At 37.5% G+C, this 15,118-nt stretch overlaps 1 protein-coding gene and 1 non-coding gene across 2 annotated transcripts in view; one reads left to right on the top strand and one right to left on the bottom strand.

The window, feature by feature from the left end:
* Nucleotides 1-15,118, top strand: part of OCA2 (OCA2 melanosomal transmembrane protein) — a 492,037-nt gene that overhangs the window by 336,114 nt on the left and 140,805 nt on the right. The window lies entirely within an intron of this gene.
* On the bottom strand, nucleotides 11,106-11,212 carry LOC125169157 (U6 spliceosomal RNA). The gene has a single exon (XR_007153489.1). It is a non-coding gene; the product is annotated as a U6 spliceosomal RNA (small nuclear RNA).

Raw genomic sequence — 15,118 nt, 5'->3', positions numbered from 1 at the left:
TTTCCTTCAGTCTTGTTGTCTTCAGTTACTCTTTTTGCCTGTTGTGGGCAGTGTTTGGTTCCTGTGGTGTTAATGAGCCAGTCTGGGGTCACCTTGGGCTTAAGTTGAGTCAGCCCACGTGTTCACCAGAGATGTAGTAGCACCAAACTGCTTGGTGCCTTTCCTATGTTGTCCCAAGAAGTTTTTGTTGGTGGGCAGAGCCTGGATTAAGACCAGCTGTCTGCCCCCACCACACTGCTGGGGCTGCAGTCTGACTTATGTGTGTTTATCTTTCCCTTTCCCTGGGGCAGACATTACTTTGGAGTGGTTCTGGCCACTGTTGGGGCTGCTTGCACAGTGCTAGGTTTGTGGCACTTCTTTGGATGGGCTCCAGGCAAGAGTTTATTAGAGGGGGGGAAGATCCACACACGTGTTGTGTGCAGTGTTAGCAAGGTTTACCTGCTGGTCCTCTGTGAGAGGAGAACTGCTACCGCTGCTGCCACTGGGACCAAAGCCTACCAGTTTGGAGGGGGTAGGTCACATGTGCAGGGGCAGAGCATGCAGTTTTAGCAAGGTTTGCCTGATCCCCTTGGGGAGGGGACCCATAGTGCCAGGATTGAGGCTGGCGGGGGCAGATTTGCTAAAGCATGGGGAGGGGGGTGTAAGCAAGTTAGTTAGTGAATGTTTGTGCTGCACTGGTTCCCACAGGTGGCCTGTGTTTATGCTGAAGGGGTAGGGAAATGGCATTTTTCTCCTGGAGGAGTTTCTCCTAATGGTCTCTGATTCTCCAGGATAAGTTATGAAATGAGTAAATAACTCTCCCTCCCATATGCCCCAGGTGTTTTTTAAAACTGATGCTTCAGTGCTGTATCTCTGTGGGCTCTTTGTTGTACTATCTGTTTAATGGCAGGGACTTAATTTCTTAATGCCATCTAGACTCTTCCAGAGTCCAGCTTGCTGATTTTTAAAATTCCAGATTTTGAGTCCCACTGGTTGTAAGAAGTCATGAAACTCAGTCCCTCTTTTTTTCAAAGCCAAATGTTATGGGGATTCATCTTCCCCATGCAGGTTTCCCAGTGTGATAGTCTGCATCTCTCCCTTGTCCGCACCCAGGGCGTCCTCCCTCTGGTGAAAGGCCTGCAGTCCATTTGGCTTCCCACCACATCTCTGCCCTTCCAATCCTGTTCAGTGTGGCCTTTTCTATATATTTTGTTGTAGGGTTTGTTCTGCCAGTCTTTGGGTGGTTTTCTGACCGGTGTGAGTGATATCTAGTTCTATCCATGGGAGGAGGTGAGGTTAGCATCTTCCTACTCCATCTTCTTTTCAGCCTTTCCTAAATTTTTCATTCTTAATGGCAGATGAAATAAGTGTTTTACAGTCTTTGATTTGATGAGATATAGTACAATTTTTCAGTCTAAGCATTTTTATTTTTACTCCAGTGGAGAAAAGGAAATGTGGCTGGAAGGAAAAGCACTAGGTGGGCAGTCAGGAACTCCTCCTCCCAGCTTTGCTTCTGTACTGACCAGCTCAGTAAGTTGGCCATGTCACTTTTTACTGGAATTTCCCCTTCTCTTCTGGGAAAACAGGATGAAAGATAAGTCTGGGATCTCAGTGCTTGCAGCAACCCCTCAGGTTGCTGCCTCAGCTAGCGGATGGCACTTGTTGCCAGGACTCACCAATGTATGGAATCTGGGCTGCAAGTGCAGCATGTGAGGAGCTGAGGCCTGAGTGCCTTTAATTTATCTTTGAAGTTTAATATTTTTACAGAGATATGCCCTGGAGTTGATTGTTGTGTCAATTTTTCTCAGGTATTTAATGTGCCCTTCTAGTAGACTTGTCTTGTAGACTTGTAGACTCAATTTTTTTCCTTCCCTTTTCATTTTTTTTTTTTAGCTTCAGAAAGGTTTCTTGGATCATTTTTAACTGTTAATATACATTGTTTCATGAGTCTGTTCATTTTGGATCTTCTTGGCTTGTCTTCTATTTCAATCACTTTCCCTTGGACTGATGTTATTAACTTAATTTATTTTTACACCCTTGTTTACTTTCTTCTTTCTTCAATGTCTCTTACTAATTTTTCATTTGACTATATTTTTCTATATATTCTAAATTATATTCCTTATAATTATAATATAATAATAATATATGACTATATATTTTAAATTATATTCCTTATAATTTAATCTTTGTTTCTGATATGATTTGGTCTTTTGATTTATCATTTTATTTCTTCATGTTTTTGTCTATTTATGTTTTTATCATTTGGGTTTGTGGTTTAAGGTGTTCTTTTTGTTGCTGTTTTTTTTCTTCATATTTCCATGTGCTTATTCAAGATATATGGTTCCATATAGAATCTAATGCAGTTTTATTTTCTAGTTCATATTTAGCCTTTTAGAGAAATCTTTATCAGTTTCAGTATTTAGATTCTCATGTTCTGTTGTTTTCTTATGAAAGCCTTGCGTAGGTGAAATCTGCTTTTATCCACGTGCTTTCATGGATGGGTTTGGCCTTTGGTGTCAAAGGAATTTGAAGATTCCTAGTCTAGAGCACACTCTGTGGTCAGTGCCATAGACTGCAGTTTTTTAAAGATGATTTTATTTTATTTATTTTTTGTAGGTGAGGGAATATCTATCAATTTTTGGTTCTTTTTGTCTTATAAGATTATTTCCTCCTCTTGCTGCCTTTCCCTTCTCATCCCAAACTCCAATGAGCATTCCTGCCTTCCTTTCTGCTTTCTTCTCTCCCAGAAAGGATATGTGTCAAGGCTACTGCCTGTTATTCTGTGCATGTTTGCATCCTTTCTCCATTGTCTCTGCTCTGATTGAGCAGGATTATTTTTCAGCATTTTAACACTTAGCTTGGACTTACTTTTTATAGCTGTTGTTATTCACTCATCCTTATAAACTTAATTCCCTTTTTTCTTTTTCATGAAGTTTTCTGATTCCTTTAGCAATTTGTAAAGACCTGGGGCAGGGGCTTGAGAGACAGTTATGCTGGGAATTGGTGTTTATTTCTTTGCTGACAAGTAATGTAAAGTTTATGGTGCTCTCTGTCTTCTAGTTAGTTATGTTGAAGGTGTGGTATCTATGTGGTTTTATTTGTACTTCTTACTGATCTGTAGAGCTTATTGTGAGCTGTGTGGAGAGCTTTGGATTTTGGTGGCTGTCATCACCTTGGCCGCCAGAAGTTCTGCCCTCCTTCTGAAGTAATAGTGGTATTACTCATTTATCCCTTGTGATCTTTTGTGATGACTGTAGGGATACAATAGAATTTTATCTTGTTCTCTTTGGAGTGGATTATTTTTTAAATGAAGATTATTCTCATGTTGAATTCTCTCACTGAACAGGAAAATAGTTTTCATGGTATTCTCCTCCATGGGACACACCTCCATGGGGTACCCTTCATAAAACATACTTTACAGGGCATTCCTTCATTTGACACATGGGTCACATAGGGCTATTTGACACATGGGTCAAATAAAAGTTGTTTCATCAATTAATGATGCAGATTTTTACCATTTCTTTAAATTTAGAGACAAAACAAGATGAATTTTATTGTGTAAATTAACCTCCACATAGTTTTTATCATTTGCTCTTTTGTTTCCTTTTGAGATTTATTGGAACACAGCTAACTCTTGTGAGGCTTTAAAAAAATGAACAAGTTGGTAAATTAAAAATTTTTTTAACGTTTATTTATTTTTGAGACAGAGAGAGACAGAGAGAGCATAATGGGGGAGGGTCAGAAAGAGGGAGACACAGAATCTGAAACAGGCTCCAGGCTCTGAGCTGTCAGCACAGAGCCTGACGTGGGACTCGAACTCAAGGACCGCAAGATCATGACCTGAGCCGAAGTCGTCCGCTTAACCGACTGAGCCACCCAGGTGCCCCAACAATTTGGTAAATTAAATTAAAGAGAAAACATATCCAGAAAATAAACTATTTAGAAACTAGTATTCTAAAAGCAACATTTGAAAATGTCTTGCCTTTGTTCAGTATGACTCAGAAAGATCACAAACATTGATTAACATTAAATTAAGATAAAGTTCTTTGGCCACTAGATTTTATGAAGTGTTCATTCTAGATCTTTTTTGAAGGATATACTGGTGGACACTTATATTTTCTCAAATGTCAAAACTGATCTAACATAATATATTTTTTTAGGTTCATCTCTATGTTAATTGTGCTGCTATAAACTCACTGAACCAGAAGTCAAATCATTTCTTTCCTTGTGAGAGTTAAAATCATGAACATCAGATCAATATTTTCTGAATATAAATTACAAGTTAGTCTCATCCATACACTAAGTTTTTTAAGAAAGAAAGGGTTATTTTCATGTAACTGTTTCCTAGTTAGAGCAGAAGCGGTCCTCAGATTTCCCTGAGGAGACAGGCCTGTTTTGTGTCTGAAGGAATACTCAAACCCACCCACCCCTCATTCTCCTGCCCTTATTCAAACATAAGGAACACCTTCTGTTGGTTTACACTGAGACATAAAATCTTCAGCCTTAGAGTTAAACCAGTTGTGTAGATTAGCATATTCTTGAACACTTCTAAGCAGTAATCCTGAGCATTGCTACTATAAGGGGGAAGGAGTTGGGCAGGCTTAGAGCACTGGAGAGCTATTTGAGACTTTTGAAGGTAAAAGAGTTCCAAAAAGGCCAAGAGAGCCATAATAGCCCAAGATACCCAGCCAGAGGATGCCATGAGAGGTAATGCAAAGAATGTTCTACTAAGTATTTATTGATTTTGTTTTCCATTTTAATGGAAACAATTACCCTGTTTTGATTTGGAGTAATCCCCCTTTCCTCACTAATGCACTTTCCAGGAAGGTATGTCCCAGAATGGGGGGAGGGACCCAAGGCAATTAAGGAACAATTGAAGGATGGCACATAACTCAAAGGAAAGATGGTACAGTTTTTGACCAGCACCAAAAACTGTTGAGTTGTTGGAGACGTAAAGTTCCTTCCACTAGACAAGGGTAATATAGAAAGCCTGAAGATGTTGTATGACATTACTAAGAAGCCTGAATCTGGGCTCTAAACCTAGAGGAACCAGAGTCCGGGAAAGGATCTTGATATCCTTGTTATCTCTATCCCTGTTATTGTGGCTGCATAACAAGTTACACCAAAATGTAGTGGCTTCAAGAAGCAGCAATAATTATTTTGTTCTTTAATTGTACTATCTTTGCAGGACTTGAAAGAACCAGTTTGTTTCTGTTCCACTCAGAATCATGAAGGGCTACTCAAAGGCTGGAGACTAGAATCATGTGAGGCTTGCTTACTTACTTGTCTTATGGCTGGGCTGTGGAGATTCAAAGACTTAGAGGTTGAATTGACTGAGGCATCCTAGGCATCAGTCTGTAACTCTATGTCACAGGCTCTCCCAAATTCAGAGGAAGGAACCTCCAAATAGAAGAGTAGCCATGTCACATGGTAAGAAGAGCATGAGGGATAGACCATATTGGTGCATCCAAATTTGGAAAATACAAGGTGCCAGGTCATTTTATCTACCCCCAGACTTGTAGCTCACATCATCTCATAACTCGCCTTCTGCTTAACCATTCTGTATTGGACTTTATGTCACTTGTAACTATAAGAGTCCTTAGTTATACAGAGACCCAAGGAAATGTCACCATTTTATGATCTTTTTCAAGAACTCATACTGATGTAGTTGTCTTAATCAGGTGAGTGATTTGATCAAAATTGGTCCTTATTTTCTGTGTTCCATTATATCTAGAAGGCCCAAGTTTTTATTGAAGATGGTTTTCAAGAGCCAGGCATTTCTTCATTTGAACTTCCTAGATTTTGTGACAATGTGTTGTCCACTTTGGCTTATTGCATGGGTCACACTCTGGAACTCATGGCCAAGTTATATAGGAGATAGTATTTGTCACAACAATGTACTGTGAAATACTTTGTCTCTCCTGTGGCTGTACTCCTTGTCAGCAGCCACTGGTTGCTATGGAAGACAGGTAGAGAAGCTGTTTCAGCAAAATTCTGCCATCACCAGGAAATGTTTTATGTCCTCACATCAATCAATTCTCCAACTCTCTGACACCATCTGTGTATCCTATAATTCAATTCAATTCTAACTATCTAGAGTTAGCACATACTTGCAGGTTTAAGGGCTCAATCCACAAGGCTGCCCCACTTCAGATGCCAGTTGCAAGTATCAGGTCCCCAGGCTACCCACACTTCTACAAAGTTGGAAGTTTCCATAACCCCCCTTTTCAGGTTTAATAATTTGCTACAAAAGCTCACAGAACTCAAGAAACACTTTAATTATATTGCCAGTTTATTTTAAAGGGTACAAATGAATAGCCAAATGAAGAGGTACATAGGGAAAACTCTTGAAGAGTCCCCCAGTACAGGTGCTTCTCTTCCTGTGGAGTAGGGGTATGTCATCCTCCTAGTATGTAGATGTGTTTACCAACCCAGTAATTCCCAGGACCCTGTTGTTTAGGGGGTTTTATAGGAGTTTTATTATGTGGACATGATTGTGGCCATTGGTGATTGACTCAGTATCCAGCCCCTCTCCTCTCCCTGAAGGCTGGAGAGTGGGGCTGAAATTTCCAAGTTTCTAATCAAGGCTTAGTCTTTCTGGTGACTGGTTACCATCCTGAAACTATCCAGATGCCTACCATAAGATGCCTCATTAGAACCAAGACACTCTTATCACCTTTATCCGTCATGGAATTCCAAGATATTTAGGAGCTGTATGACAGGAACTGGGGACAGACACCTAATATCTTTCTAACTGTTCACCACTAGGAAAACGGCATGGAATGTTCCTGCTGTGTGTGATGGTACATCAACTAGGTGTTCACAGAGGACAACGCAGCTTTGTATAGAGACCATCCACCAAAGCAGGGATGAAATGTGTGCTGAGAAAGCCATTCACTATCAGTATTTCTTTATATGCTAACATTTTATTCTCTAAAATATAACATTTTATTCTCTAAAATATAAAAGATAATATCATGAAGTTGTCTAATGGGAAATTTCCCTATGTCTTTGCATTGATCAAGTTTCCTACAACTGGAAAGAAATTCAGTGGGACCATTTGTAGCCTAAGTGATCGTATTTATTTATTTATTTATTTATAATTTTTTAATGTGAAATTTATTGTCAGATTGTTTTCCATACAACACCCAGTGCTCATACCAAAAGGTGCCCTCCTCTATACCCATCACCCACCCTCCCCTCCCTCCCCCCATCAACCCTCAGTTCTCAGTTTTTTTTAAAAAATATTTTTTAACGTTTATTTATTTTTGAGACAGAGAGAGACAGAGCATGAACGGGGAGGGTCAGAGAGAGGGAGACACAGAATCCGAAACAGGCTCCAGGCTGTCAGCACAGAGCCCGACGCAGGGCTCAAACTCACGGACCGCGAGATCGTGACCTGAGCCGAAGTCGGCAGCTCAACCGACTGAGCCACCCAGGCGCCCCTGTTCTCAGTTTTTAAGAGTCTCTTATGCTTTGGCTCTCTCCCTCTCTTACCTTTTTTTTTTCTTCCCCTCCCCCATGGATCTGTTAAGTTTCTCAGGATCCACATAAGAGTGAAAATATATGGTATCTGTCTTTCTCTGTATGACTTATTTCACTTAGCATAACACTCTCCAGTTCCATCCACGTTGCTACAAAAGGCCATATTTCATTCTTTCTCATTGCTAAGTGATTGTTTTTATGCAAATTGTTTTCAATGTATTATTGACTGAATGGCAGAGAATTCTTAATTCCAACCATTACGGAATTCAGAAGTAATGAGCAAATTAAGATAATTTAAAATGACTAAAAAAGGCATAAGAGACTTAATAGACTTAAAAGGATGAAGAAGTAAATGCCTTTGTAGAGTAGAAAATGGTGAGGTGGAGGTCAGATTAGTCCCAAGACAGCTTTAGTCATATTCTACAGTCTCCACAAACAAAAAGCACATCTGGTAACTTCCTGGAAACAACAATGGAATGCAGTTCAGTGCTTATGGATGGCAGAAATGCTGTCTATTCCTCATGTATCTTTCATGGCAGACAGCATGTTTATTGGCTTTTAAAAAATATATATTCAAGTTAGTTAACATACAATGTAGTCTTGGCTTACATATGACACCCAGTGCTCATCCCAAAAAGTGCCCTCCTTAATGCCCATTACCCATATAACCCATCCCCTCAAGCAACCCTCAGTTTATTCTCTGTATTTAAGAATCTCTTATGGTTTGCCTCCCTCTCTGTTTTTATCTTATTTTTCCTTTCCTTCCCCTATGTTTATCTGTTGAGTTTCTCAAATTCCACATATGAGTGAAATTATATGATATCTATCTTTCTCTGACTGACTTATTTAGCTTAGCATAATACCATGTAGTTCCATCAATGTTTCAAATGGCAAGATTTCATTCTTCTAAATTGCTAGGTAGTATTTCATAAATATATATATATATATATATATATATGTATATACATATCACATCTTCTTTATCCATTCATCAGTTGATGGACATTTGGATTCTTTCCATAATTTGGCTATTGTTAAATTTTTGAAGAAAAGGGAGCTTGGTCTAAACTTTCCCCCTTGGAATATGCTATTTTGAAAAGTAATGAAATGAAAACTTTTTAAAAAATATTTATTTATTTTGGAAGGACAGAGGGAGAGAGAGAGAGACAAGCATGAGAAGGGGAGGGGCAGAGAGAGGGAGATATGGAATCTGAAGCAGGCTCCAGGCCCCCAGCTGTCAGCACAGAGCCTGATGAGGGGCTTGAACTCACGAACCGTGAGTTCATGACCTGAGCCGAAGTTGGACGCTCAACCGACGGAGCCACCGAGGTGCCCCTGAAATAAAAACTTTTAGTTATGAATTTAGATATTTACATTAACAAAGATTTACATTCTTTACTTACAAAATGATACATTTATGAACAACTAAATTTAATGAATTTTAATTATATATTTATATTTAACGAATGTTTAATGAATATTCATTGTGTAAATAACATTCATTTATGTTCATCTGCTCTGTCAACACATATTTGTCACTATCAAGAAGTAAGCTCAAGTAGTGCATAGGTAAACCAGACAGACAATGGTCCTGCTGAGCTTGGAGTCTGGCCAGGTGAAGAGCAATACACACAAGTAAGAGCAATACACACAATATACTACATGAATTATCCACAATGTGAACAAATGCTACTATGCTAAAAATATTGATTTTCTGAGATAGGAAATAGTCCCAAGGAGGCAAATTGTGTATAGTCTCTCAGGAAACAAAGCAACTACTATCACTCTGGTGCAGGAGGCTTTGGGGGAGTCCTGAAAGAGGCTGCATACTTCACCTCATAAACTCAATGGAGAGAGACTGGGTTTATTTCAGGTGTGATGGGAACACACAGAAGGGCTTTAAGCAGGAAAACAATGTGATGTTATTTTTATTTTGAAAAGACCACTTTCAGTGCAGTGTAGTGAGCAGATTGGAGGAGTCAAGAGTAGCAGCAGAGACCAGTTAGAGGCTGAGGTCTGAGGCAAGGGATTCACCTTGGGAAGAGCAGGTGAGGAAAACGAGCTACAGTTTGGAGATGGAATCAGCAGGGCTTAATGATGGAGAGAAGCCATGTAACTTGGGCAGCGTGGGGGGTGGGGGGAGGAGTTGCAATAACCTGGGGAGCAGACATTTGACATTAGCCCTGGATGATATAGGAGAAGGAGAAGAAAGAATACAGGATGCACTCTTAGTCAGGATTCTTGGTTGTGGGTAACAGAAGCCTGTATCAAATTAGCCTGGGCAAGAGGGAGAATGGAACAGCAATCTACCAACTCTGGATGGGCAGTGTCTTGAGCTTCAGAGACAATAGGAGCCAGACCTTGCTCTCCCCATCTTTCACCACTGCCTCATTCAGTGTGGGGCTCTTAGGGAATGGCCACCCACAGCTGCAGAGATGAACTGAAATAGGCTCCCTCTAGCATCCTTTTAAAAATTCCCAGCGAAGGGCTCTAAATGGTGTCTAAATTAGGTTAGGTGCCACTCTTGGACCGGGGCTTTGACACTTAGTCCCAGCTGTTTTAGTGTGTATCCAGGCCTCTTGTCGAGGCCAGTCACCAGGTGATACATTCACCATGGGGGAACAGGTATGCCTCCCAGAAAAGGGGGGTGGATGCTGTTTGGAGAGTCAAAACAATAGGCATCCACCATGTGTGTGTGGCGGATGAGGAGGACACTGGAGAAGTCCCTGTCTGCCTCTCAGCATCAAACTCCCCAGGCACTGACACTGCTGATGCTTTTACTCTCAACATTCCCTCAAAGAATCTTACAGAAACACAGCTCTCAATTGGTGTTTCCTGACCTTACCAAAAGGGCAAACCCTCCACTTTGAGCCAGCCCACTTCCCTGAGCACTCTACCATAAACAAGCTTTCTTTTCCCATGGAGGCACAATGCTACCCTTTGATATAATAAGTTCCAATCTTTATTTGGATCCACTGCCAGTTTGGTGATCTGACAGACAGTCCTAGAGATATATATATATATAGAGATATATATATATATATATATATATATATATATAATATTATATTATATTATATATATTAAATATATTTTATATATTTAATATAATTATATATTAAATACATTTTATATATTTAATATAATTATATATATTTTTATATATTTATATATATAAATCATAAAGCTGCCCATACAGTATGATATTTAAAATAGTATAGTATAATGATTTAAAAGTGCAAAAAATAATTTAACAATATTGTAAGACAACTTACTACTTTGAAAATAATTGTTCATTCTGAATCACTTACTTTTCAAAGTAACTTCTGTTATTTATATTAAAATTGAAGAACATCTTTACTTTTAGAAATTTGATTTATTTCTGTTTATTCACCTCTCATTTTAATAAGATATTCTATCTTGCTTTAATAAGGTTTTACTCTTTCTTCATATATAGATTTTGGACCTTTTCGACTTTTTCCTAGATGTTTTATTCTTTTGTTTAGCTGTTGTAAATTCAGTTGTTTTAATTTATGTCTTTCTTTACTCTTGATTCACAGCCTTGGAAAAACTGATTAATGGCTTTTTGTTTATCTTGAATTCGGCTGATATTTTTGATTCTCTCATGTTATTTATTTATATAAAATATGGAACACTTCATGAATCTGCATGTCATCATTGCACAGTGGCCATGCTAATCTTCTCTATAGCATTACAATTTTAGTATATGTACTGCTGAAGCAAGTATGATTCTCTCATGTTTTTTAAAAATTAAATTTTCTTGTATTTTCTTAGGAACATAATTATATCACCTGTAAATAGAATTTTCCTTTCTTTCTCAGAATTTATACCTTTTTAAAAAGAACATTCTGTTCATATTTTATGTATCAGAATCTCCAAAACAGTGTGCCAAATAGTAGTTACTGCAAATATTCTTATTTTCCTGCTTTTAATGGTAATTGTGCATGTTACTGTTAAATATACTGCTGGTTTTTGCTAGTTTGTAAGTAGTTTTTAGTTATATTGTACTTTTTTGTCAATTATCACTGCATTTCATTATATACTTTTTGTGCATCTGTTGATATAATTATATGATTTTTCCCCATTAATTCATTATGTAATGAATCGTATTTCAGATTTTCTAATATCAGGTAATTCTTATATTTTTGGAATAAGTCTTATTTGGTATATTCCCTTTCCTTTTGAATGATTTTTATCAGAATTTTTAGATCTATGTTCATAAGTAAATATGGTCACAACTTTTCTTTTTTACTATATTAGGTTTTTATAGTTATTCTAGTTTCATCAAATGAAGCAAGGAGCTTTTTACAAATGAAATGGTAAATCCATTTGGATCTGATGTCTTACATTTTGCTAGGAAATAACTTTAAATTCTTTACTGTCTTTAAATTTATGGTCATATCTTCCTTATCTGTGGAAATACACACCCCATATAATTTTAAAATAGTCTGACATTATACATATATATGTATATGTATGTATGTATGTATGTATGTATATATGTATGTATATGTATTCTTTCTTTAATGAAACTTCTTAGAAGTTTGTATTTTTTTTAAGTTTATTTTGAGAGAGAGAGTGAATGAACACGAGTGGAATAGGGGCAGAGAGAGATGGAGAGAGAATTCCAAGCAGGCTCTGTGCTGTCAGATGAATCTTTTGTGATTTGAGTTAAAAATACTTTTCCTGGGGCGCCTGGGTGGTGCAGTCGGTTAAGCGTCCGACTTCAGCCAGGTCACGATCTCGCGGTCCGTGAGTTCGAGCCCCGCGTCAGGCTCTGGGCTGATGGCTCAGAGCCTGGAGCCTGTTTCCATTTCTGTGTCTCCCTCCCTCTCTGCCCCTCGCCCGTTCATGCTCTGTCTCTCTCTGTCCCAAAAATAAATAAACGTTGAAAAAAAAAATTAAAAAAAATACTTTTCCTAGTTTTCTTTTGCCTTTTGCCTACCATCACCACCTCCTCTTTTTAAATTTGTCATGCAAAGTCATTTACGTTTCTTTATTCTGTTAAATTCATCAGTCTTTTTGTGTTTTATTATATATATATATATATATATATATATATTTTTTTTTTTTTTTTTTTTTTTTTGAGAGAGAGAGAACATGAGCAAAGTCGGGGGGAGGAGTAGAGGGAGGGAGAATCTTAACCAGGTTCCATGCTCAGCATTGATGTGATGCTGAGGGCTGATGTGGGGCTTGATCCCACAACCCTGGGATCATGACCTGAGCCAAAATCAAGAGTCAGACACTCAAGTGACTGAGCCACCTAGGCACCTCTTTTGTTTTAAATCATAATTTAAAAGGCCTGTCTACTCTAATGTTATAAAGCAATTTTCCCTTAGTTTCCTTCAAGATGTTTGTGATTGCATTTTATATATTTAAGTTATTGATCTATTTGGAATTAATTCTTGTATATGGTGTGAGAAATAGATCTAACTCATCTTTTGCAAGGTGGGTACCCAGGTCTCCCCAAATTCTTTACTAAAATGTTGATCTTCACCTCACTGTTTTAATGTACCACCTTTATGATGAAAAAAACTCCTGTGGGGTTTGGGGTATATTGTGGACATCCAACTGTGTTTTATGAGTTCAGTGTGGCATTACCACAAGGTTTACTTTGTTGAGACTTTATAGAATGTTTTACTATATGGCAGGGCAAATATCCCTTTATACTTTTCCATTTCAATGTTTTTTTCTGGCTATTCTTATTTGTCTTTTCAGATGAGTTATAGAATTGCTCCTTTAGATTAATTAAAAAAAAACCTTGAAGCACCTGGGTGGCTCAGTCAGTTAAGCATCTGACTCTTGATTCTGGCTCAGGTCATGATCTCTTGGTTGTGAGTTCAAGCCTGGAATCAAGTTCCACACTGAACATGGAGCCTACTTAAGATTCTCCCTCCCTCTTCCTCTACCTCTTCCCTACTTGCACTCGCAGGCACTTTTCTCTATCAGTAAACAAATAAACAAATAAATAAATAAATGAATGAATAAATAAATAAATAAATAAATATAAGTAAAATAAAAACAATTATTAATTTGATTAGGATTATAATAATGCTTGAATTAACTTTCAGATAATTGACATCTTTTTAATATCAAGTTCTTCTTTTAAAAGAACATTTTGTTGTTCAATTATAATTTATATTTAAAATTTTTCCACATCTGATTTACACAGTCATGATGTTTATTCCATAGTATATTTGCTCATCTAATATCAATTGTAAGTGGAATTGTATTTTCCATTATATCTTCTGATTGCAGTTTTCATATTTTACAGCTATTGATTTTTTATTATTAATATTATATGCTAATATTTTATTAAATTATAAAATATTAGGAGCACATATCACCATTAAATGATAATTTCACCTATTATTTCCAGTTTTTATATTTTGCTTTTTTTCTTCCCTCTAATTGCATCGGTTTATAGCTCTAGTATAAGGTTAAAATAGCAATGATGTTAGTGGATATCTTTATCATTTGGTCATAGTATATTTTTTAATGTGATCTGGATTCAATCTGCTAATATTTTATGTGGGAATTTTATATGGACATTAATAACTGAGTTAACATGTAGTCTTTTTAAAAAAATTGTTTGTTTGTTTAAGTACGCTACACACCCAATTTGGGTCTTGAACTCAAAACCCTAAGATCAAGAGTCAGAAGCTTTCCCAACTAAGCCAGCCGGGTACCCCAACATGTAGTATTTATTGTATATTCTGTCAGATTTTGGAGTCAATCTTGTATTTCATAATATTGAGAGTTTTCTTTCTTTAGTTATTCTCTGGGACAATTTAAATTGCATTGGGCTTATCTGTTTTTCAAAGATTTGGTACAATTTTCCCTATGAAATTATTTGGACCTGAGACTTCTATTTTGGGGGAGAAGGTATCTGTTTTACAGTTTATTTTCTCATATCTTCTTTGGAAATTAGTCTCTTAGACTTTCAATCTCTTCCTTAGTTCTGTTAAATTATATTTCCATCCATGTTTTCAAATGTAGTTGTACATAGTTGTGCAAATTAGTTTCATATGATTAAAAAAAGTTCTGACTCTCTACTATCCAACTCAGAGATAGCCTTTTGGGCCATATGAGAAGTATGTAAGCATAGCCACCCCAAAATGGTGTATATTTCCTTCAAATCCACATGCCCTATATCGAATGTTGTGCTGCCTTCTTAAAATGAAGGGAAGTAAAGTATAGTCACTGGTACTGTTCATGCTGACTGCCCCACCCACAAAAGCTTTTTTTCCTGCACATGTATAAGATTTATTGACAAATATCTATTTGTTATGCTTATGTCTTTTGTTTTTTGTTTTTGAGAGAGAGAGAGAGACAGAGAGAGAGACAGAGAGACAGAGAGAGAGAGCAAGCAGGGGAGGGACAGAGAGAGTGGAGACACAGAATCTGAAGGAGGCTCCAGGATCTGAGCCCAGCTTGTCAGCACAGAGCTGGTTCAGATACTCATACTGCTTTTGGGAACTATCTATCTTCTACACAAGTCAACATGGAAAGCTGAGTGGGGATGTGATAAGCAAGTGTTTTTAGTGCCTATTATCTATAGATCAGGGATGCTAATAGAAGATGCTACCATTGAAGTTGGCTCCCTGCTTTCAATAGGGATGATGCTGAGGAT

This window comes from Prionailurus viverrinus, chromosome B3 (genome assembly GCF_022837055.1).
Source record: "Prionailurus viverrinus isolate Anna chromosome B3, UM_Priviv_1.0, whole genome shotgun sequence".
NCBI lineage: Eukaryota > Metazoa > Chordata > Mammalia > Carnivora > Felidae > Prionailurus > Prionailurus viverrinus.
The sequence above is the reverse complement of the archived record's forward strand: the minus strand, read 5'-3'. Positions and strand labels throughout refer to the sequence as shown.